Source organism: Lates calcarifer, linkage group LG21 (assembly GCF_001640805.2).
Source record: "Lates calcarifer isolate ASB-BC8 linkage group LG21, TLL_Latcal_v3, whole genome shotgun sequence".
Lineage (NCBI taxonomy): Eukaryota > Metazoa > Chordata > Actinopteri > Centropomidae > Lates > Lates calcarifer.
The window spans coordinates 22,989,610-23,012,756 of record NC_066853.1 but is presented as its reverse complement, the minus strand read 5'-3'; the positions used below and the strand labels follow the sequence as shown (position 1 = coordinate 23,012,756).

Genomic DNA, 23,147 nt, shown 5'->3' with positions numbered 1-23,147 from the left:
AACATCCATTACCAAATTCTGAATCACAGACACAGTTGTGACATGAAAAAGAAGCAGCCACCTAAAGCAGAACATAAACTGATGCCAGGTGAATGATGGTAACCGCAGCTGAAAAACACACTTACCTAATTCACAGCTCATTTCCTGGCCTCAACAACAGCATCACATCATCACATTAGCTCCACCAGGACCAGCCTGAGTCAGACACCACACATATTTATTTTGTGTCAGACTGAAAGGGAGGAATGTGTTCCCAAAACATGCTCCACAATGTGCCTGCAATGCCAGTGCTCTTGAAATAATACAAAGTGCCTCAGGGTGTTGGTTGTGCCTCAATTGTAAATTGAGCTTTTGGGACACACTGCAAAACAACAGCAGAAAACCTGATGGAGCCAGTTGGGTGTTATGACTGGCACCTTCTTTACCTCTGAACTGGAGCAGAGGGTAAAGAGAGACAGAATTGAGCTGTTTTCCATTTCCACTGTCTCTAACAGGCTTTTGGCTCTGTGATGTGGTGTTTTCTGTTGTCAGACTTAATCCTAAAAAAGGGAATCTGGGCACTACTCTGGTCTGGCTTATATGGAAACATTAAAGTTGTTGTTTTCTCCCATCTTTACATATAGATCAAACATTTCATCTTCTTGATTTGGTTTCCTTTCTGTAGCCTAATACTTTGTCACATGCTTTCTTTCATGCTTTATTTCCCCTTTCACTGAAGTGATTCCTCATGCCTGAGGTCCTGCACAGGCAGTATCTGTCCTTAAAGGGTCATTCCAACAATTTTGCATTTCACTTTGCACAGGCTGACATATCCAGATGTTCAGTCCCTTGTGTGTGTCTAGTTCCTAAAACAATGGATCCTATATATCCTATATATCTATATATATATAATATATCCTATAATGCAATTTAATAGCATCTTCCATTAGAGCTACCTTTCCTACCTGGAAAATCTCTGCATCTTTCAAAGTTTGCACCTAAGTTCATATCACAGGCTTTTTGGTATAAAGTGTGTGCCTGTGTTACTTTTTCAGCTACCCCTTAAGCTATACCAAAAAGATGTTGAAATAATCAGTTAGTTGAGTGCTTTAAAGTCTTTTCTCTTAATGTCAAATAAAATATTTTTACGATTTATCTTCAGCTCTTGGGCACAGATTTATCCAATCAAATGTGATTTGTCCTAACAATACATTATGGAGGCTAAAGATGTTACTACTGTTTCCCTCCGACTCTATAAGGGGGCTAAAATCGGTCACCACTGCCGTCACAGGTGACGGTAAAGGGGTCAATTTTAAAACCTGTTCAACCACAGCACAAGTGCACACAGCTGTATCTATCTAAAGTTTAGCCACTATAAGCTAGTGATCACACCAGACCATAGCACATTATCTTTAATCTAAAACAAGACAATAAAATTCCAAACTTTAAAACAAGGAAGAATTTTAAAAGTCACATTGTCTCATCTCATCAACAACACGATGTAGCTTTTGCTGAGCCGCATCAACAGTGGCCTCTGCTGCCACAAGTGGTAACTACAGGACTCTGTAACATTAATTTCTGTCGAGCTCCAAGTCAGAACGGTTAAAGGCACTGGAAGCACCCTAGAAGCTAACAGCTAACTTCTATTGTGTTTTTAATAAAATGTTACACACTTTGCACGGGTGTTATGTACTTTACACAAGCATTACGCACTTATTGTGTGGGATTGTACCTCGCAACCGAAATTACAAAGCGCAAGAACAAGCGTTTGGGCAACGAGCAGGAATGAAAGAGGCATCATCTTCATCCTCCATCCCATGATCCTCCTCCTGCCTTCCTTTCTTTGCATTGTCCGAGTATGACCCTCTGTGACAAGTAAAACTATTTTCATGTGTAAAATCACTGGAGTGCCCTTTTCAGCGCAGTTCACGTGTAACACCAGTGCTTTTGTGTAGAATTAGAAAATGGCTCTTTGTTCATATGTATTATTCATATCTTACAATGGGATCTTTTAATTATAGTTCTATCTAGGCTACAATTAGACCTAACTTAACCAAAGAACCTCTTGACAGCTCATCCATTTTCTGTATGAAATCTCAATCCCTCCACACCCTTGGAGACTCTGTATGTCCACATTACCTTTTGCACGTCCTCATCCTAACCTTGACCAGCAATGTGAGGTTTTCAGCGGTGTCTAAAGTCCTCCAGGTGAGTCACCGACTGGTTTAACACAGAAGCCTCACACTGAGCCTGAGCAGTCTGTGCAGAGCACGACTGTCTGTCTGCTGCTGCTGTACCCGAGGATGAAACAGATGCTAGCTCACTATTCATGAGCAGCTAGGCCCCAGACTTAGACAAACAATTCTCACTGAGCTTGCTTCAGATGTCTGCCCACACCGTCAAAGTGGAAAACCACAACTACAGCATAAGGCTGACGTGCACCAGGCATTATGCACACCACACTGCGTGCATGGATTAAAAAGAAAATGCATTCAGTCTGCCTCCCTAGGTCTTGTTCTGTTTCTTCTCTAAGCACATAGCCTCTACTTATCATAGGGATATTGTAAAGTCACCAAAGCTATTACACACCTTTTCACTTCTCAGATGCGTTTGCGTTTACTGTTTCAGTGATCCAATTCCTGAAGCTCAATCTTGTTCTCTTGTTATTTTCACTATAATGATTAAAAAGGGTTATTCAAGTAATAGGAGACATCAAAGAAAAGTTTATGCTAAGCTAAGCTAACCATCTCCTGGCTCTAGCTTGAAATTTAAAGGACAGACATGAGAATGGTAATGGAATCTTCAGAATCAAAATGCTTTTTTTCCTCATCTATCTCTGAGCAAGAAAACATAAAAGTTTTTTCCACAAAATGTCAAACTGTAGAGAAACTGTATACTGTATATACGTAATGCAATTATTTCCAACAATGACACACAGAGGGTATGAAAAATTGTAAATCATCTGGTGACTCTAGACTAGTATTCAATGCATCCACAAAACACATGAGCACACTTAACTTTGGCAACTGTTTGAACCCACCACCCACTGTGAGAAGCACACTGGCTTGGGTGAATTCAGGGACATCTCTCTGTCTCTCTCTCTCTCTTTCACATACACACAAATCACCTACATATGGGAGGCAAAGTGAAGGGAAGTTCAGCCAAGTCTAGACAAAGTACCCCCCTGTATTTTCTAACAAGCAGAAGTCCTCATGGTGATTCAGCGACATTGTTTGACTGTCAGTGCACCATCCAATTACGGCTGGCTCCATCGGCCCAGGGAGAGAAAGACCCACAGGATGAAGACGTGACACGAGAGGACTGGATAGAGAGAGACAGCCGGAGGAATGGAAGGAGAAAAAAAAGGGGGGAAAGGAAGGGTAGATGCAGGGGAGACGACATAATAAAAGGCAGAGAATAAAAACATCTGATGCAAAGTGTCTGTCGGAGGACTTGGGGAGGATTCAGTGTGATCTGGTGAGAGCAGCCATGGCAGCTTTTTTCTCTGAAGTCAACACTGAAAGGGAGGCAGACGGGCACACACACACACACACACACACACAAGCTAACTTGCACTCTCACAGCCTCATTCACAGACAATAGCTTGCTCTTACACAACATCAAATCCACTGTGGGTACACACACAGCATGGGATCTCTGAGTCACTTTCAGCTGAAACCGTCTCTGTCTCAACGAGATCAACTTTCTGACTTTCTGAGTAACAGACATTTTACTGTCTGTGGTAACAGCCAGTAGGAGAGATTGAGATACGTTGACATTTTGGGGAAAATGCTTATCCACACTCATGTATAAGATTAACAATACCACTCTCATATCTATGAGCTAATTATGAGGCTACATCCAGAGACAGTTAGCTTAGCATAAACACCAGAAACAGGGAGGGCAGCTGGGCTCCGTATATAGGTTAAACAAATCCTCCTGCCAGTACATCTTAAACACATTAATTTACATGTTATTAAATGTGACAATATATTGTTTTATTTGTATAAAAAGTCTATAAATGACAAGTTGAGGTTTTACAAAGGGTAATGTACTGCACTAGTTTATTTCTTTACCATAACCAGTGACTTCCTGTCTGGTGCATAACCCCCCATAACACCAACGTGGTATTTTTACACTTTGTATGTATGTTTTACACTTTTGTATTAATGAAACAAACTCAGTATAATGTGTTGATTACAGGTGCTGGCAGGCAGATTTATCTTTAAACTATGGACGGAGGCAGGCTAGCTGGCTCACCCTGTTTCCAGTCTATGTAGAGCTAAGCTAACTGTCACCAGGCCACCGTTTTATATTTAACAGCCAGGCATGACATATCCTCATCTAACTTTCAGCTGAAAAGTGAATAAGCGCATTTCCTAAGATGATTCACTGCAGAGCAGCACAGAAAGTCAGCTGAGTTTTATACTGACAGGAAAGTGATCTCTGCTGTGTTAAAGCCATCAACTTCAATTCTCCAATCTCTTTGGAACTGATTTGAGGCCAGCTGCTCAGGGAGCCAATGGTCTAGATTTCACAATGAGCCTGATTTCATCCAGGCCTTTATTAAAAGCTGAGCCTGCTTGCTCGTGTTTAAACCTACTGATGATATTGTTATAGGTGACATTCAAGGAGTTACATAACTACCATAAATACCATATTTTTACGTCAAAAATAGAAAGTGAGTCTGAGTAGAAATGGAAAGTGTTATTCAGAGTTTAACGTTATACGTAGGCCTGTGCTTCAAGTGCAATTAAATTAAACACAAGACAGCACACAGATAGTGATTATGCACAGTTTAAAACTATGTACGGCATGAAGTGGCCTCCACCCTGCGTCAAGTTAATTAAATGCTGGAATTTAACAGGAAGTATAGTAAGACTACATACAAAATAAAAGCATGGATTTAATCACGTTTTGGAAAAAATAACCGCCAGAATAATATAATAAACGAACAACCTCCATCAAATGGGTAAATAAATTGCGATGCAACTATCAGATATAATGAGGTTAAATTTTAAAAATGGCATTTTTCGAAAAGTCTTTTTTTGTTGACGTCGTGATCGGAAAGCGTGTTGTTATTCTGAGTGGCTTGACACCAGTCACCTTTTCTTGATCCCGGCGCTCCAGCCAATCAGCGGCTGTCAGGGACACATGAACGGTGATAATATCCACGGAACAGGCTGCGGGCAAGAGGAACAAAGAAAGCCGCCCGTTGCCTCCAAAGCGTTCTTTCATTTCGTCAATACAGATAAACGTCGACTTCGTATAAGTATTTTTAGATTTTGTCTTAACAATCCCCCATTACCCTCCCTAAGTGTCACTCTTAAGTCCGAGTGGTGGCTTTTGTTGAGGAAAGAGCAAAGTTGGCGTCGTGAGAGGTTTTCTTGAGGTCGCTTTATTCGAAACCAAGAAGCACTGGATACGAAGACTGGAAGGTAACGTACGGTAAATTAGCTTTTTCTCGTCCATATGACTGTAATATTGTGTCGAAAACAGCTGCAAAACCATCGTGACTGTATTTCACCGTCGCTTTATTTAGCAAGAAGCAGAAAACTCCCGTCTCAAACTTTGCTCTTGTTTTCTGAGGCAACGACACATTCCCTTCGCGAACGGATTCTTTCCCAAACTCCAGTAAAAAATATGTCATTTTAGTGCTTCATTGCTCCTTGACAGACAGACACGCGCAGAAGAATTAAACGTAAGATATGTGTAGACTATTTGATGTCCACATAGAATTTCGGCATAAAACTATTAAAGCAAATCACCTGTGTTACTTATTTAAAAACAATTTAACTTGTTGAATTGTTTAGTCACGCACTAAATTAACAGCCAGAACTTGTGCTGCAGCAGTGGGTAGGAATCAATACAAAATATTTAGACATGTAGCCTTTTATAAACTTATTCGAAAGTCATTTGTGTTCCGAAACTTGGAGAGGGCACTAGAGACACAGTAAATGTACTAACTTGTATTTTTATTGTAATTACAGTGTGAGTAGATGATGCCAATGCTAAATTGGCAGTATTTAAATGGAGATTTTGACTTGCTGTTTTTCTCCAAGAGAGAACAGTTCACATGAGGCAGTGTCTGTTGGAAACCAAGTAGCTGCTCTAAGGGAACATATTTATGTCTCAATCATGCATAGATCAAATGATAGTTTCAAAGTGTATATGAAAGAATGGACTTATTTGGCTCTGTTCCCAGTATTTTAAGTTGTTAATATTTTGTGGAGTTTTGAACTTGGCAGAGGAAGACAGTCTTTTTTCCAAGCTCTGCTTTGACTAAGCAATGGCCAACATTATTCCAGGTGAGCAAACAAGGCAGCCTAATGCCCTAGATGCACCTGAAAGTGCACTATTTGACTTCATTGATTTGAAGTTTGCCTGCTATTCAAAGGCTAAATGCTTTGCCTGTAACCACACCATCTGCTTTGCCCTCCTGGGCATTGGCAGGCTACTGTCCAGATCAAGTGTTGTGAGAGATTTGTGTGGGTGGACCACAACAGATGGTGAGATGGAGAACATAACTGGTTGATCATAGATGGTAGCTAGGCTAACTGTTGTGATGGTTGCTCTTGTTTTCAGTTGTGGTTGTGTAATAAACAAAAAAACAACAGTCTTTTAACATGTAAGCAGTTTCTCTAGGATGACTTCATCGTAGTCAGTATGACAAATGGTCTGAATGTTAATTAGCTTCCTTATTCTGTTGAAAGCCAGCTCATATTCTCCCATCATAATGGAACTATGGACCCCTTCACTCCATTGCTCACCATCTGGGATTTGACCCCGTGACCACTGTGACATGAGCTGACCTCCCTGTTACCGTGTGGGTGGGTGGAATAAACGTGCCCAGGTTCACAGAAGTCAATAGTGGAGTTCTTATCATGTTTAATTCATCCAGAGTCTACCAGGAAGCAAATAAAAGGGCATTGGTTATTGGTGCTTTGACTGTATCCTGACCTATTGTACAGTTTGCAGTTGATTGCAACCCAGTCATTGATATGTTTTTGCACGTGCATCATGTGTTTCAACAGACTGAGAGAGGTGGGATACAACCATAAAAAAAATGGTCAACTTATATTTAGCCTTTTAGCTGTAAATCACACTGAAGGCAGTCAGGTCATGTTGCTGTTTCTGTGCCTCTAGAGGAAAAAAACACCCATATTGTCGTCTCTCCTGCTTCAACAGAAACAACAGAACAGTATTTCATTCCAGCTGCACATGAAAAAATGTAAATCAAGAGAATGTTAGTCATTTTGTTCTTTCTGTATACTGTCGGTGAAATAAAAAAACAAATAGTTTCAGTTTTTTTCTTTTCTCCTGCTGAAATCAGACAATGGTGTAGAGAGACCTCTGGCACTTATGACATATGTACTATAGAGTGACTGATGTTGAATACTTGAGGCACATTCTAATATTAGAAGTTGAGCGTTAAAAAAATACAGTAACAATATATTGACTGATTCTCACAATAAAGTCATTTTTGAGAAGGACCAACTAAATTAGTCCTCCCCTGACCAAAATACTGAGTGTGCTGAGCAGAACTTTTAGCCATATTAAGAAAGTTGTTTGTGCTTACTGGTGGAAAACAATGTAACAGCAACACTGTTTCTAAAATGACCTCAAACCTCAAAGTTTTGCTGTAACAGTAGCACAGGTGGACAGCAACAGTCTGCTTTGTGAACTCAGCATATGAAATGGGAGCATATGAGAGCACACTGCTAAAGACGAGCACAGTAATGAAAATGGCACATTGTCTTGGAGATTAATATTCAGCATCAGCAACAAGCAGTCAGCTGTAGTAACCTGATAGAGTAGCTGTGCACTTTGTGGTAAATGGATGATACAGCTATTATGCCCACGTCATTGTCAAGGTATTTAGTGATTTTCTGTTGATAAATGAGGTGGGAAATGATTGCTGTACTACTCCATCGTCTCTCCTGTGTCAAGCAGCAAATCAGCGGCAGTGACAGCTGTGGGTTACACCCAGGTAACGGCTGCTTACTCTCGCCAGTCTCCTGCTGCCGTCATATACCCAGTCCTAACATTGATCATGAAAATGAGGTTCCAGCATGCTTTACTTTAGATTTACTTTTGTTTTAGATGTTGATGTTAAATCCATTTTTAACAACACTTGTGATAAGTTTTCACCACCAAGAAGTTGCATTTGCTAGACCACAGAATCTAACTTCGTCTGTATGAGGTTAGCACTTTATTAAGGCAGCACATATTTTTCTCTTATTTTCCGTAGTTTTGTTTTGTCAGACTGAAAGAAACAGATGAAGAGACTGCACCAGTTGTGGCATTTCCGTGTGGACAACTTTTCAGAAACAAGCTGTAGTGCTTGTTACATATTTTATAACAACGAGCTGCTGAGAACAGTGCCTGTGCAGTGATTCTGACACTGGTTTTCTGACAGTTCTTTTTGCCATTGTAGCTATTGAAAATTCTAATTCAACTGCAACATGCAAACATGTATTTATCATTATGGTTTAATTTTATAACTTAAGAAGTATTGTTTTTGATTATTATCCTTGTAATTACTCTTTTGGTTACTTTGCATATAAAATGTTAAGAAACCCATAAAAATTTCCTAAAGTCAAAGGTGATGCTATCAGACTGTGTGTTTTATCCAATTCAGTCAGAAATCCAAAGATAGTTGAGCTTTTATAGAATAAGACAATGACAAATGGAAATTCTTACGAATGTAAAACTTAAACCAGACAGTGTTTGGTATTGTTGCGTAAAAAATGCACAAAAATTACTATTAGTGCTGATGCAGTTATTATAATAGTAAGTAGTAAATTGTTGGTGATTAATTTAAGTGATTAATCAACCATTAAAGAACAAAAGGGTTCTCTGTAGTCAAAGCTTGTCTGATAATTGCCCACCTCGTCCACATTATGTCCAGTCGCTCCCCACTGTTCCACACACTGAGGCTGTTTCAGCAGAGGGGCGCTGATGCTGACTCAGTAGAATGTTAATGTTGTGAAATCCCATTAAAAGCAATCCAGTGCTGAGCAGGGCCACGCCTGGGTTTTACAGGACAGCAGGTCATTTTAAAAGGGCAGCAGTGCCCTTGTGTTTGCACCGAGTAATAGACTCTAATCACTTCAGTGGCTCACACTAAACTGAATTGCTCTTTTAAATCTGTGCCTCTCATGTTTAGTTGCTGTTGAAAATCATTTAAATGCTTTTGCATGTGTGTTAGTGGTTGAGGGTAATTGTTGTTAGCACTGAAGCTGCACTTTTGTACCTGTAGTAAAGACTGCAGGTATCACAGTTTTGCCCTATTGCTTATGACACTGTCAAACAAAAATAATTGATGTACATCAATTGTTTTCATTGCCATGTCTTGATAAGGTTGATTTAACAGTAAGAACTGCATGCAGAGTAGCACCATGTCTCATCAGGTTTAGTTGTGTGCACCAGCAGGTAGCCTGTGGGTCATTCTGTGGGCTGTTTCTACAGGAAGGGATGTTAGGTAAGGCAGTGCTACACTCTAACTTTCCATCTTGCCAGCAGTATGTTTCTGACAACAGCACAGTGCCACTGGCTTCAGACTGTCAGTATTGATTAGATGGGACATGAAACCTTTTCTCAGCAGAAGGACTTTTATATCATACATATCCATTTGAAACAAATCCTACTCATCATTTTCCTCCTTTAGGCATGGTGTGCATGATTAGAACAAGTTACTGCTCGTGTTAGCCAGTGTTGCCTGTCGCTGCCGGGCGAGTGATCGGTGCTGAAGATTGGACTCTCATCCAGCTCCTCAGGCAGATGACAGATGTTCCTCATGGCAGAGAGAAGTCCCCACCCCCCTGAGAGCGACAGAGTGAGGGATGTACCACACAAGTTACTGGGGCTGTTTATCTTTCACGTCTCAGAACAATGTAGTGTAAAGTGCTCCTCCTGGAAGAAGCTTCCACCCACATGCTTCTATACTTGTACACTGAACCTCTGCATTATGTGCTGCATTTAGTAACAAACTCCTATCAATGAAAGGAGTGGCTGTGTAGTAGTACTGACAATTGCAAGCAGTGCGGTGTCCTTGATTATGATGAGAAGTCAGAAAATCTGTCTTATTTGATGTGCTGTAATTTTACTCTTGACAGCAGTTATGTTCACCATGCACTATGTACTCAGTATAGCATTAGATGATTGTAGAATTTCCATCTAATGCTACAACAGTGGTACAGAACTTCCATTGAGATGCTTTTCTAATGTAGCCCTCTTGCATGTCTCTGTAGTGACATATAGTCTGTACAGATTTTGGCTGTGGACCCTCGCGGATGTGTAGATGTCAATAACATGGATCCCCCCAGCGATGCAGATGCTGAAAGAATGGCCCTGAAAGTGGTGATGAATGGTGGGCAGATTGAGTGAGACTCGAGTGGCACATAAGGAGACACAGAGACTGAGAAGCTGGGTAGAATAGCTGAGTGATCGATAGCTCGTGGAAGAGGAGGCTTGGTGGAGTGTAACTGAGGATGGTTGTGGTGATTGTCCCAATAAAGTCTCACTCTCTAAGGCATTTAGTTAATTAAGGTGTAGAAAGTCTCTTGTAACTGAAGCCATTATCCCAAGCTCTTACAAGCACAGATAAAATATGTGGTTATAGTACTGGTGATGAAAACAGTCTGATGTCATTGATTATTTATTTATTTATTTTTTGAGAAGTCAGAAAATCCATCACATTTGGATGTGCTATAATTTAATGTATAAGCCTGAAGTCATCCTTCATCTGCTGGTCCCAGTGGCATCTCATTTTGTGATCAATGAAGTTGCTATGTCACAGTCTAAACAATTGCCTTAGGCAATTTGGTGTGCAAACGAATATCTTTTAACTAAGACTAAAACTGTACGTAATTGTTGTCTTAAAATAGATGTTTTAATGGAACTTTGTAGTATAGAAGGCTAAATTTTATATATTTGTGCTGTTATCTAATATGATAGGATTCTGCCATTGTTTCACTCTATAGCAAGAGGTCTGGTAGGTGTTTTTGACCTGATGTCCTGCACATGGATTACCTTTAAAAGCTGACAGCTCGACTTCAGCAGTATTCAGCTTTATTTAAAGGAAGAGGTTAAATCTGACCTGGAAGCAGGAAGTTTCCTCCTCAGTGTTTCAACCCAGACATCCTCCTACCCACCCCTCTGTCTACCAGCTGCCTTTTCCTCCTCCCACTGTATGCCTTCTCCTCCTCGTCCTCATCTGTTTTTCTGCCATAACAATATGCCATGCAAAACAGTGTACCCAAACCACTGGGTCATTGTGAGGGCAGAGTCCACATACACACTACTGTGAATCATCTTACCTCTGGTGACCTTTTCCACAGTGGTGTGTAAGTGTTGTGCAAAACTGCAGTCATACATGGCTGCTTGCTGTAAAGAAATGGGGATAACAAGAGCATGACATATGCACATGTTAATATACTGAAGAAGTGGCTTATGAGAACTGTAATAATGGTAAATTGACTTAAAAGAAACTTAAATTTAAAAATTATTATGGAGCAGGTGTGAACATCCCTTCTGTAATTCACATATGGACACAGAATTCTTTGTTTTGTGTAAACACCCTCTGTGAATCTAGCCCCCCATCCTCCCACTAACCCTGCACAGGATTAGTAGGAAATTAAACTAAGCAAATTGTACTGTTTGTTTGTTTTGGCTTTGCTTTGTTTTTTTAAATCCAGAAACCAAGAGTGGTTCATGCTATCCTGCTAATAATGCTCATTCACATACTCCTACCTCTGGTTTCAACCATCCCATGGCCTAGCCATTGTTTAGCCACACTACACTGACATGAATAATTGAGTTGTCCTATGTACTTGTGGATATGCTCTACTGGAATCCTATTGCTCCACTGATGTTCAGCTGATTTGTTGCCTGCTGTGTCCCCCTGCAAGATGGCAGGAGCTTTGTTCACAGTGGTGGGTTCCTTCTAAAGAACCCTTTTTCCTGTTTCTCTATTTTTACATGGGCAGCTACTTACCCCCCTGGGTTCTCCTGAGGTCAGGATGAACTGAACATGTTTCAGAGGTGTTGGGAAAGGAAGAGGTTAGATCAAAGCAACACAAAAATGGAACAGACATTTTTCACACCACTGTCCTTTTTCCCCATCTTTTCTAAATTTTGCTTAGCATTTTTAATTAGGATTGCTTGAGAACATTACTTATTTTCTCAGGGGTAGATGAGGCCACAAGCTTTGCTGCGGCACATTGAGCTAATTTAGCTGCTAAAGTGACAGGCCCTTTTGATCAGCAAACATGCCTCCTAGTTAAATGCCATGTCATCAGAACCATTCTGTGGCCTACATGCAGAGCATGTCAAGTAATTTTTGAGCATAACCATTTACACTGTTAAAATGTGCTGCTAATTGGCTGATTTAGTGGAGGAAATATGTCAAGGAGCGAGGCAGTTTCTGCCCTTGCTCTGCAGAGATGGTAAATGCAGGACTCAGTTGAATGAAATGAAATGGTGACTGCAACAGAACAAACTCGAGCACATTTAAAACATTTAAATGTATTTTTGGCTGTTTCTGGAGACAGGTGACAAAAATTTTGCGAACAGGTGTATTGCTGCTTCTTGCAGATTTGTCCTTTGTATTATAACTATAACTAACTGGTGTTCCTCTTACCAGGAAACACAAGGCTCTCATAACCATAACAAAGGTGTGAGTATGTTTACCTGTGTATCATTCATCTCTGTTTTCCTGTACAGAGGATCAGCTGAGCAAATTATTGTTTTTTCAAATGAAAAGTTGAACTCTTGGACTCCACAGCCAACTTTCTCCTGTCTTTTTTTTCTTTTTTAAGAGAATGGCTTTATGAATACACTGATTGTACATTGAAATGTGACCAGCGCTAATAATTCTGTCCGATAGGTTACCAATTGCGTTGGCTGGCTTTGGGGCATTTTTGCTGGTTTTCATATTAATCTTTCTCTTTTGTATTGCAGCCATATTTACAAGCTGTATGTTGAAGAAGTCTTTACTGTACAAATTAATGTTGCTCCGATGGCTGCTATTTCAGCCGAGGCCCATATACCACTCTAACTCAGACAGGAGAAGTTATTGGTCACTTGAGAATGTGTTTGGCTTAAAACAGAGTTGGAAGACGAGGACATAGGTGAGGCGGAAATGATTGAGGGCTGAAGCGTCCCAGGGACCTCCAACTGATAAATGGTTCATCCCTCTCCCCTCTAACCATCATTAAAGATGTCAAATCATTAAAAGCTGCAGTTGTTCATAACCCCCCCTCCCTCACTGATGGGACATCTTTTGCTAGCTCAGCTGGCCTCTTTTTTACATCCTGTTGAGCTTGTTAAACTACACTCCCAAGTGTGTGTGAGCTGACTTGGAGTTGTACTTATGTTGCTGCAAACTGATTGTTCTTTTCATTATCACTGGGTGATAAAATAGCAAGGACAAGGGCTGTATTGGCAGGACAGGAGATACTAAAAAACATCGGTGCACTGCTTCGACAATAGAAAGTTACAGTTAAATAATGCCTCAGTAGAATTACTCTGTAAAATGTGTTGCTCATGTCAGAGGGGTGAACTGTTTATAGCCATTCCAAATGGCCAGTGGAAAGAATGGAATGGAACATGGAAGAGGCGATGAAAAGCTGACTATCATAGATAGGAGAAAGATGTGATACTGTTTTACATATGGGCATACTGGCACACATTCTCAGACCATCTCTCCTGGAAGACATCCATGGTGTTTTATTTAGTTGTTCACGAAAAATGCCAGAAATGGACTGTTTGCTGTTCAACCACCTGAATTATTTTAGTATTTTACCAGACAAAACCATTTGACAAATTACATCACCTTGCCATTTATCATACTGGATTAAAAGTATGAATGTGGTAGTTTAATGGAAAGGAAGCAACACAGATACGCTGAGGTCTGTGTCCTCTGTGGTTATCACTTTATAAGCTGATGAATTCTATGTCATTTAGATCACCTCAACTTTTGTTTCCACGTCAGCTCACTACAGCAGTTCACTGACTGTTACTGGATCTGTGTGGGCAGAATGGGAGGAAACAGGTGGTGAGGAGTGAGGGGCATTGGAGAGAGGGCTACTGTGTAAGCCATGTAAGCCATCCTGCTGTCTAGTTAGACCACACACTGTCTGGGCTTGCATCAGTTAGTTGGGTGTGTGAATATGTGTAAATCAGGCCTGAATGCATGTGTTTACTTGTTTTCTCAGGGGCTGATAATTTGGAAGAGATGCAGTGGATAATTTATGAAGGCATTATACCTGCAGCTTAGTTCAGAAGGATCCTGTTTGAACTATAGTCTACTACCACAGTAATATAGACTGCTCCTGGGATTATTGACAAACTTTTAAAGTTTGCTTTGTCTTCTGAGAGTGGCTTTGTTTTTCCTGACTGATCTACTGTTCATTAAGTTTTCATTGGTAGATTAATTAATACACTGTAACTTCTTTTTTACTAGCTTAAGTTTCCTAATGAACTCTGTGCCTTATGGGACTTCAGTGTCTTGAGAGAGGAGCTGGTGCTTTGGTGTTCTGCGGTTCATTTAATCATTTAATCAGTGTGAGAATCCACAAGGCCCCATTGATAGCAGATTCATTTTACAACTTTGGTTCTGTCCAAACCCACCCTGCACCAGTTCAGCACTCCTTTCATTGCCAAACACTCCCCCATTGCTCATTTGAATGCATAATTATCAAGTCTTTTAATAAATCCAGCATTGCCTCTGTGTGTGTGTGTGTGTGTGTGTGTGTGTGTGTGTGTGTGTGTGTGTGTGTGTGTGTGTGTGTGTGTGTGTAAAACAACCGTGAAAGGAGGGACTTGAGACTGGCAGTTCATATGAATCAGAGATGATGTCTCACTGACTGCATTTACATGCACAGGAAAACAGGTTACTGGAAAAATCTGTCCATGTTAACAATTTTTTTTTCTTCTCAAGGACATGTTTTAGAAATGCTGTCAAAAGCTAAAAATTATTTGATTTCTTAAGCACATTTGAACACTGTTTGCTGCTATCGCTTCAAATTTTGCCGCTTGACACTTGAGGACTCAACAGACTGAAATTCTGATCCTCTGAAGCTACACTTGTTATGGAGAATGAGCCAATGTTTTGAGATATTTACTTAACAGATGGAATTTTAGAAGAGTAAAAGTAGTGGTGTACCACAGGGAGTAATGTTGGTGCTATCCCCCATCAGTCATACAGCTCTCAGGGCTGCATTATGAACGAGTAATTGATTAACATTAACGTCTTTACTTGAAGCCTACTTTAATAAGACAAAAATGGGTAGTTTTTATTTGCAGCACCTGTGTTGTCAAATTGATGTTTTCTTAATTTGCTTGTTTGTCTATTTAAATGTGTTTTCTTGAGTTGCAGTACACTGAGCTCTCTTGGCCACTGTATCTGTCTCACTCATAGACTGCACAAGAATTGTTGCATCAATTTTTCCCCAACCTGATTGTCAACACAAGCTGCCAGTGACAGGCAGGGGACCCCATCCCCCAGGCTATTTAATGTTTGAAGAGGAGTCATCTTAAAATTTGATGAACATTAAGATTGCACAGGCTCATGAATATTCAAAAGAGCAGAGGTCTCCCCCCTCTTCCCTCTTGTTCCTTTATTCCTTCCTTTGTCGTCTCCCTTTGTCACTGTCCTTTTATTTTGAGTTGCTTCATCTTGAGCTGGATTTGAACTGGACCCAAACAAACACAGGTTTTCTCAGGAGAACATCCACCAGCACTGTAGTGGCACTTAGCATGTATAATGCAAAACATTATGTCAGGGTATTGCCTCTAATTGTGCCATTGAGTGTTCTGCGTTGGAGCTCATTAAGATGACCTGGCAACTATCGTTTAGAATATTAGTAGCACCTCGCCCTTTGCTGCTCTAAATGGAACGGTATGAAGTGACCCACAAGGCAAACATGTATGTCATCTGAATTAATAATACAACAGTCTTCTCATGTGTCTTAGCATTACCCTGATCAAACCTCTGCTGCTTTTCTCTACAGGAAATTACCAGCGCTTTGATGTTGTGACCTGTGCCCTGTCGACTTGTCAGATATGCACATTTCTGAAGACGCCTGCACTCAGATGGATTAAGAGGTTAGCTTCCAATTCCACACCTAACTTTCCTCATCCACCTTTATTACATACTTCAGCAATGCTCTTCCATCTATATTCCAACGCCAGAGCTGGTCACAGCTATGCATTGTGTTGATATTGGTAGTGATAGGATGACTTTCTGTTCTTTCAGCAAAGACTGAATACATAGTGACCCCAGCAAGTGATATGTCTTTGTTTGAAAGTGATGACCTGTCTCACTGGCAGTAGGAAGTGGTTGATTGTTGGTGATGTGATGACAGACTGACTGATTTCAATGATCTACCTCACATTCTAAACCCTGCTGTGGAAACCTGATCAGACTGGTTTTGGATAACCTGTAGGCACAGGGAAACCGATCCAGTGGGACTGCTAAATATTTCAACAGGTCTTGCAAAAAAGCAGTTGATATGTAGTGTGCAGGCTTAGAGAATTTTGGCTAAGGTTTCAGCACGTGGAAGCCTATGACACTGACCCAGGTGCCACACTTTACATTTCAGTCATGGCCTAAGTACAGACTCACCCATGTTTTTGTATTTGTGTGAGAATTAAAGCTACAGAATCAAGTATGTCCCAAAACTGAATATAGTAAAGCATCTGATCTTACAGAAAACATCACATAAGTAAAACACTAGGTAGATATCGGACACCAGGATGATAAAGGTGTTTTGTGCTACAGGCAACAACCTCAGAGCACCATACAGCAAAACCATGTGGCAAAGGTTGTTATGGCGCTATCTGAACCATGCAGGAGTGACAGAGGAGTCCCACAGCTGCAAACTGCACTTAGGAGCCAGATGGGTTTTTGACAGTGTAAGCTGAAAATACAGAAGAGCAGAATTCAATTTAACATGTAGCCAAACAGACACATTGTGCTGAATGCTGACAGAATAACATTATGCATGTGAGACTGACATGTGTCACATGCACCAAAGCAGTTCAACACAACAACCCCATCTTTGACAAAAGACAGTGTATATTTTACTGTGAGTGTGTTTGAGGGAGGGATTGTGATGTAATTCAATGCAATAGTCCGTTTTTTAATAAATACTGTATTGGTATGGATTATAAAACATGTTTTCTTTGCGGAAATTATTTTTTAAAAGAGTCTGGGCTGTTGTTGTATTTGAGGACCAGACAGTTACGTATACACAACAGTAGAAGTTCTCTAAGAAATGAGTAGCTGCTCCTGTAAGGGGGCTCTTGTATGGGTGTTATTAGGGTCTGGAGCTTATTGGACAAGAGGCAGGGTACACACTGAAAAGGTCATTCATTATTACATGACTAACATGTACAGACATTGCCACCCAAGAAATGTATGAGCTTGTACGACAAGTGTCAGTTCAACTCACTGGTAACATTTCAACCTGTAATTTGTTTGTCTAATATAACAGGTTTCATTTCATTATTGGGTTTTTTTCTGTTTGCTTCTTCATAAATGTAAATAAACTAGTTATTTTTATTTAATGCTGCGCAACATAGCATAACTACAATGTACAATGCCAAATTTAGAATGGAATAAAAACATGAGGAAAATACGTGTCAACAAAAACAGAACATTTTAAATAAGGTAGTATTTTTATTCTGTAGATTGCATTAATGCCATACAGTTGTTTTTGTTTTCTGTGTGGTGATTTGTTTTGTATGCAGCAAAATTTTGTAGATCCTGTAGCTCCAACCAGCACCACCATGTAGCAACAACAGGTTTTGTCTCTGTGAGCTTACTTTGTAAATACTGCAGCAATACAACTGAAATTCCCCTATAGAGACTGTCAGTTTAGTTAAGGTGAACTCAGTGACTCATGCTGCCCTGTCACTCTCCTTAATTTCCACATTGACTGGAGTGGAGCCTGCACCCATCATGATAACTAGAATAACGTGTACAGTATAAGTAAGTGTCCACTGTCAAACAATAATTGTGTTTTTCTCTGGCTTTGTGCAGTTCAACTTTTTGGTTTCTAATCCCATCAGTGTGTGAAGCGACTGTTGGTGTGGTCTGGGTGTACTTGTGTATGCAGGCTTATGAAAGCATGAGAAAGATATGAGTCAGTGCTAAAGCAACCAGTAGCTCGTTCTGCCAGGTTTCCAGTCTCAGTCCACAGCTATGTTCAAACAGGAGACTTTTATGGTTTCATTCATCTAATGAAGACAAACAGGGGTTTCCCAGTATGCCTTGATGGCAGTGACCTGAAGATTTGTAATTAAAGAGTGGATTAAATCCCAGTGTGTGAAAGATATTTTTTAACTTTGATCGTTTTCATTATCGACATTTCATTATCGAGTTTCATATTCAACTCATGTTGTTGTCATTGGACTGTGGGAATAAACCTGAGCAATCTCAGAAAATCTGTTGAAACATAATGATGACATTGCTGACATGTAAACTACACAGAAAGGCCTGTGTGTGGTAACTGGTCATTTGGGCATTGCAGTGTAAAAACTGCATAGTTAATTCAAAGATTCAGTCTAACATATACCCAAACAGTGGGAGACATTTCTGTGGAGGCAGGTTTACCTTCCATATCTACAGTGGTTTTTGGATTGCAGTCGTATGTGTGCGAGTGTGTGTATATATGTATGTGTGTCTATGTGGACAAAAGGGAGAGATGGATTCTCAAAGAGGGTTAGCTTTGGCTCCTACTTCCAACACGTGGTTGCCAACAGATTCTTCTCCGGGGTAAACAGAGACATGGAGACGGCAAACTACCACTCATCCTCAGCTGCTGGGCATGTCTTTGTCTGAGGAGCAGGAAGTCATTTGGACAAAGAGGTCTGTTATTGACTACTAGCCCACCACTTTGATTGACTAGACTCTTTGATCTATATGTTGTAAAAATCAGCTGTCTGTTGGAGACAAAAGGAGGATGTTTTTTGTTCACAGTGCAGTTGATATGTTTTATGCTGTTTTATTTCCATCAGGCTTTAACAGTCTTGTGTACTACTATATTTTATTCCATAGTTCTTATATTTACAATCCCTCCTGTCCTTTCTTTTCTTCCATCTATTCATTATTTGACTTGACTTATCCTCAACAACCTATTGCTGTTGAAACTTTCCTGTGTTTCCTTACAATAAGATAAGATACACTTTATTTATCACACTTGTGGGAAATTTACATGTTACAGCAGCAAGAAACAAGAGTGACAAAAAAAATATATGAAAAAAATATATATAATGTAATATAAAAAAAGGCACAGAAGGGTAAAAATAAATAAAGTGCAGCAATCAGCATTAAAAAAAACAAAAAACAAAAAAACCCCATAAATGTGTATCCACTGCTCCAGCAGACCACTGCATATAAGATGGCAGACGCCACCACAGAGTCATGAAAGGTCCTTAGCAGTGACCTTCACACTCAGTCTTCTCAGCAGGTGGAGACAACTCTGGCCCTTCTTGTACAGGGCGTTGGTGGCGTGAGACCAGTCCAGTTTATTGTTGAGGTAAAGACCCAGATATTTGTACTCCTCCACAATCTCAATGTCCAAACCCAATCAGCTGTAGGCGTTTTAATCACATTCAGTCCTAGGTGTTCTCACAATCATTTGTACCCCTAAATGACACTGCACACAAGCACATGGATGAATATTGTGTGCAGTTTGTGCCCACTCTTTCTGATCCCTTCTTGAGGTCATTCAGCTTCTTTCTGCACTCTTATCAATACACAACCTAGGCCACATCAAAACAAGGTAGTCCAGGGGCAAGCAGCAGCAGCAGCAGCAGCTGCCTTCAGTGTGGATTGCTGTTATTGAATCTATTATGAATGTGGTGAGTGAGTATTTTTTTTATTGTGAAAGCTCCAGTGTGGCTTTTCTTGCTGGAGTTAATTTGAGCAAAGTCATATTGAGTTAATGTGCACAGAATCCAGCACACAACACATCTAAGCTTGAAGAGTGCAAGCATGCAGAGAGGAATGCTGTTGTGTGTGGAGGGGGCAACAAGTGAGAGGAGGGCATTCTTGTCTCCCAGGGGAGGAAGATGAGAGGGAGGGAGGCACGGATACATAGGTAGAAAGCGGGGGATGGTCTCAGAGCCAAGGAGAGAGGAAGAGAAAGAGGGCTTGGGTGGGTTACCTTGACATAACTTCGTTATTACACAAACTTATCCTATTCTTAAAACACTGGACCTAACTTATTGGCTTGAGATCTAACCAAAACATATTTGTAAAGGCATACAGAGGAGTACAAAGCCAGCTTAACTTAACTCAACAATATCTGGCAATCTACTGTGTGGTCCATATTCATTGGTATTTTATTGTCTCCCTGGTACCTGTAGCTACATGGCCCAAGGCAAGAGTGTGTGTGTGTGTGTGTGTGTGTGTGTGTGTGTGTGTGTGTCTGTGTGTCTGTGTGTGTGTGTCTGTGTGTCTGTGTGTGTGTTTTTAACGCTGTGCTGCTTTTGCTCTTATTGCCCAAAAAGGATCCAGAGAGATGGCAATATATGTCTCAGTGCTTAATTCTTGTTCAGTTCATCCAACAGGTTAGTCTTGTGTATAATCAACATCTTGGCTATAGAGTTATAGTTTAAAAGTGTTTCTCTAAAAAAAAAAAAAAAAATACAGAATTTGTGCTGAAACAAAGAGTTTAACACTAATTTGAAGTGAACTATGACCCATGAACTGTGTCTGAACTACACAAACCCCAATTTTCAGAGAAAATCTGAAAAGCAGCATTCAGTATCATACAATGTGATGAGTCTTAAGATTCAGATCCATACTGGATAATACAACCTGAGGCAATAATTTCCAGTTATCACACGTTACATCACTCCTAGAACAGAGGAAGAAGCAGAAGGGGTCATTGTTTAGAGGAAAATATGTGGAACATGAGCTCCTGGTAAATTTAGAAATCAGTCTGTATGCACTTTCATTCAGAGTCTTGAGTGTTGTCACAGTAAACCTCCTATACAATCACTAGGGGAGAAATCCAGGGGCTGCAGAATCACTGTAGAGATTTAAATTAGAAATGAACTCACTCCATGTTGTATCTGAACACAGTTTGTTCCTGGGATCTGCTGCTGTCTCCAGAGTGAGAACACACAGGGGCAGTCTGACTCACCCAAGCTACTTCATGGCTTGATTACGTTGATTTTGTGTTGAGAAATGTGCTGTGATAGATAACTAAACTTGATTTCTCCCCAGTCAAATGTTTATAAAATGTACACCGTCTAGGTTAAAACTGACTGCACAGCTGTTACCTTGCTATACAGATATGTATACTGGTATGAAAAGATGAAACTTTACACCTTAATCCTTAAAACCGTAGTCAGCAAAATCACATGCCAGTTTTTGGACAGGGGGCTACAGCTATTTTATGAACTCCACACCAGACAGACTTCTGAAGAACTGGTGTTTTCTTCAACTCTTGACTGGCCCAATGTCCAGTCTCCAGCCCAACAGAGAATTGGAAATGAGCTGGTAATGTGCAAATGTAGAACTGTGTGTGTTTGTGTGTCCACATTTCTTTCTGCCGTTTTCTACAGTCACACAGTCAGTGCATCTGTGAAAGAGTGGGTGGTTTTGTGCTGCTTGGGAAAGACTTCGAGTGTGCTCCACACTAAGCCCTCCCCTTCTCCCTCCCCTCTATCTTTTCCTCTCTTCCCTCCTCCCTCTAGCAGCTGTTTTCCAGTCTTAGCTGGGAACTGGAGCCAGGTTGTTTTTTTTTTTTCCCTCCCTCCCCAATCCTCGCGTCACAAACAGGAACTCACTGACTTACCGACATACACAAACACTCTTCTTTTTTTTTTTTGTCTGTCTCTGCCCTGTCCCACACTCGTCTGGCTGTTGACTGTGTACTAACCTCATTTTGGACTACAGACTGAGGAGCAAGTATTCCCACTCTTCTACTTGGCTGCTGTGATTGCGTGTTCACATTGCTGTGTGAGAGCCGCCTGACTGTTTGGAGAAATGCTTTCATGGTAAGATGTCTCCTTCTCACAGGCCACTTCTGTCTCTTGACCTCTTGTTTGTGTCCCTTTTCAGTCAGTGACATTTTCTCTGGTTTCCTGTCTCTCTTGGCAAGACTGTTGTTGGGCTTATCCCATACTGACAGTTTCTAAAAGTCTTTTTGGCTGTGTGCTGCAGCATTCTCAGGGTGTTTGCATGTCCCAGAAAAGTCTTGAAGTGAATGAAAGGAAACATCAAAGTTGCTGCATGTCTCATGAAGTTCAATATGGTGTTCAATTCTTTCTGTTTTGTAAAAAGTTTAGGTGTAAGTTTAAGGATATTAATTTAAGATGTCTGTATTTTACACGCTTAACCGGTTGGATACAAAAAGTGGCTTCTTTACTTGAGTGTCTGCTTGTTACTTCTTAACTAGTTGAATTTTCCATGTTTGGTTCTGAATGTCAAAAGGACAGACTGTGTTCAATCAGCCAGTTCTGCTCAGCACAGCCGTAGCCAACATTAAACCTTCAGTGTAGTGTTTCATACATGTGAGTGTCTGAGGGGTGGGAGAGTGACACATGATTGAAGACTTTCTGTATTGTGTTACTCTGCTGGTACATGAGGATGGTGCAGTCCTGACTCATAATTACACTTTCGATAACCTGGAAGTCTGAGCTAATAAGCTCTAAGTCAGTGGGAGACAAACACTGGCCCACACCAAAATCTGAAGTTTTTGCCTTCATAGTTTGCCTCAATGTTTACATAATTGCTCATAAATCTGCTGTAGGTAATAGTCTATATACAAGGCTTGTGCAATTCCCAATAACTTAACCTGTGACATCTGATAATAGTCAGTGATTTGCATTGCAAACATAAATACATGGCAGTCTGACAGAAATAGCTGCTAATAATCTTTTCTAAAGCAACCACAAGAAAACACTTTCATTCAGCCATGCATGAGGCAGGTCACTGTCATTTTTTGTGTCATGTGTTGCCAAAATAATAAGAAATAAGCTGTAGCTCTATTAGCCCTCACTTACTAATGGAGAAGTTACATCTGCAGTCATATATAATCCCAGAACAAACTTAAATGAAATACAATTTCAAAAAAATGCTGGGGGAAAAAACTGGCTGATTGTTGAACCTAAATACTGGTCACCGCTCATCTCCACAAATCTAA

The 23,147-nt window shown here is 40.4% G+C and overlaps 1 protein-coding gene across 3 annotated transcripts in view; it reads left to right on the top strand.

The window, feature by feature from the left end:
* Positions 1 to 5,121: 5,121 nt before the first annotated feature.
* The window catches only part of LOC108888213 (SPRY domain-containing SOCS box protein 4), a 41,723-nt gene continuing 23,697 nt past the window's right edge, over positions 5,122 to 23,147 (top strand). Inside the window, exons 1-2 of one of the 3 annotated variants that reach the window (XM_018684107.2) lie at positions 5,122 to 5,417; positions 15,996 to 16,089. The gene's annotated coding sequence lies outside the window, so the exon portion shown is untranslated. Of the gene's footprint in view, positions 5,428 to 15,995; positions 16,090 to 21,733; positions 22,000 to 23,147 lie in introns of those variants that run through there. The other 2 variants (XM_018684109.2, XM_051065746.1) reach the window with 2 other exon arrangements.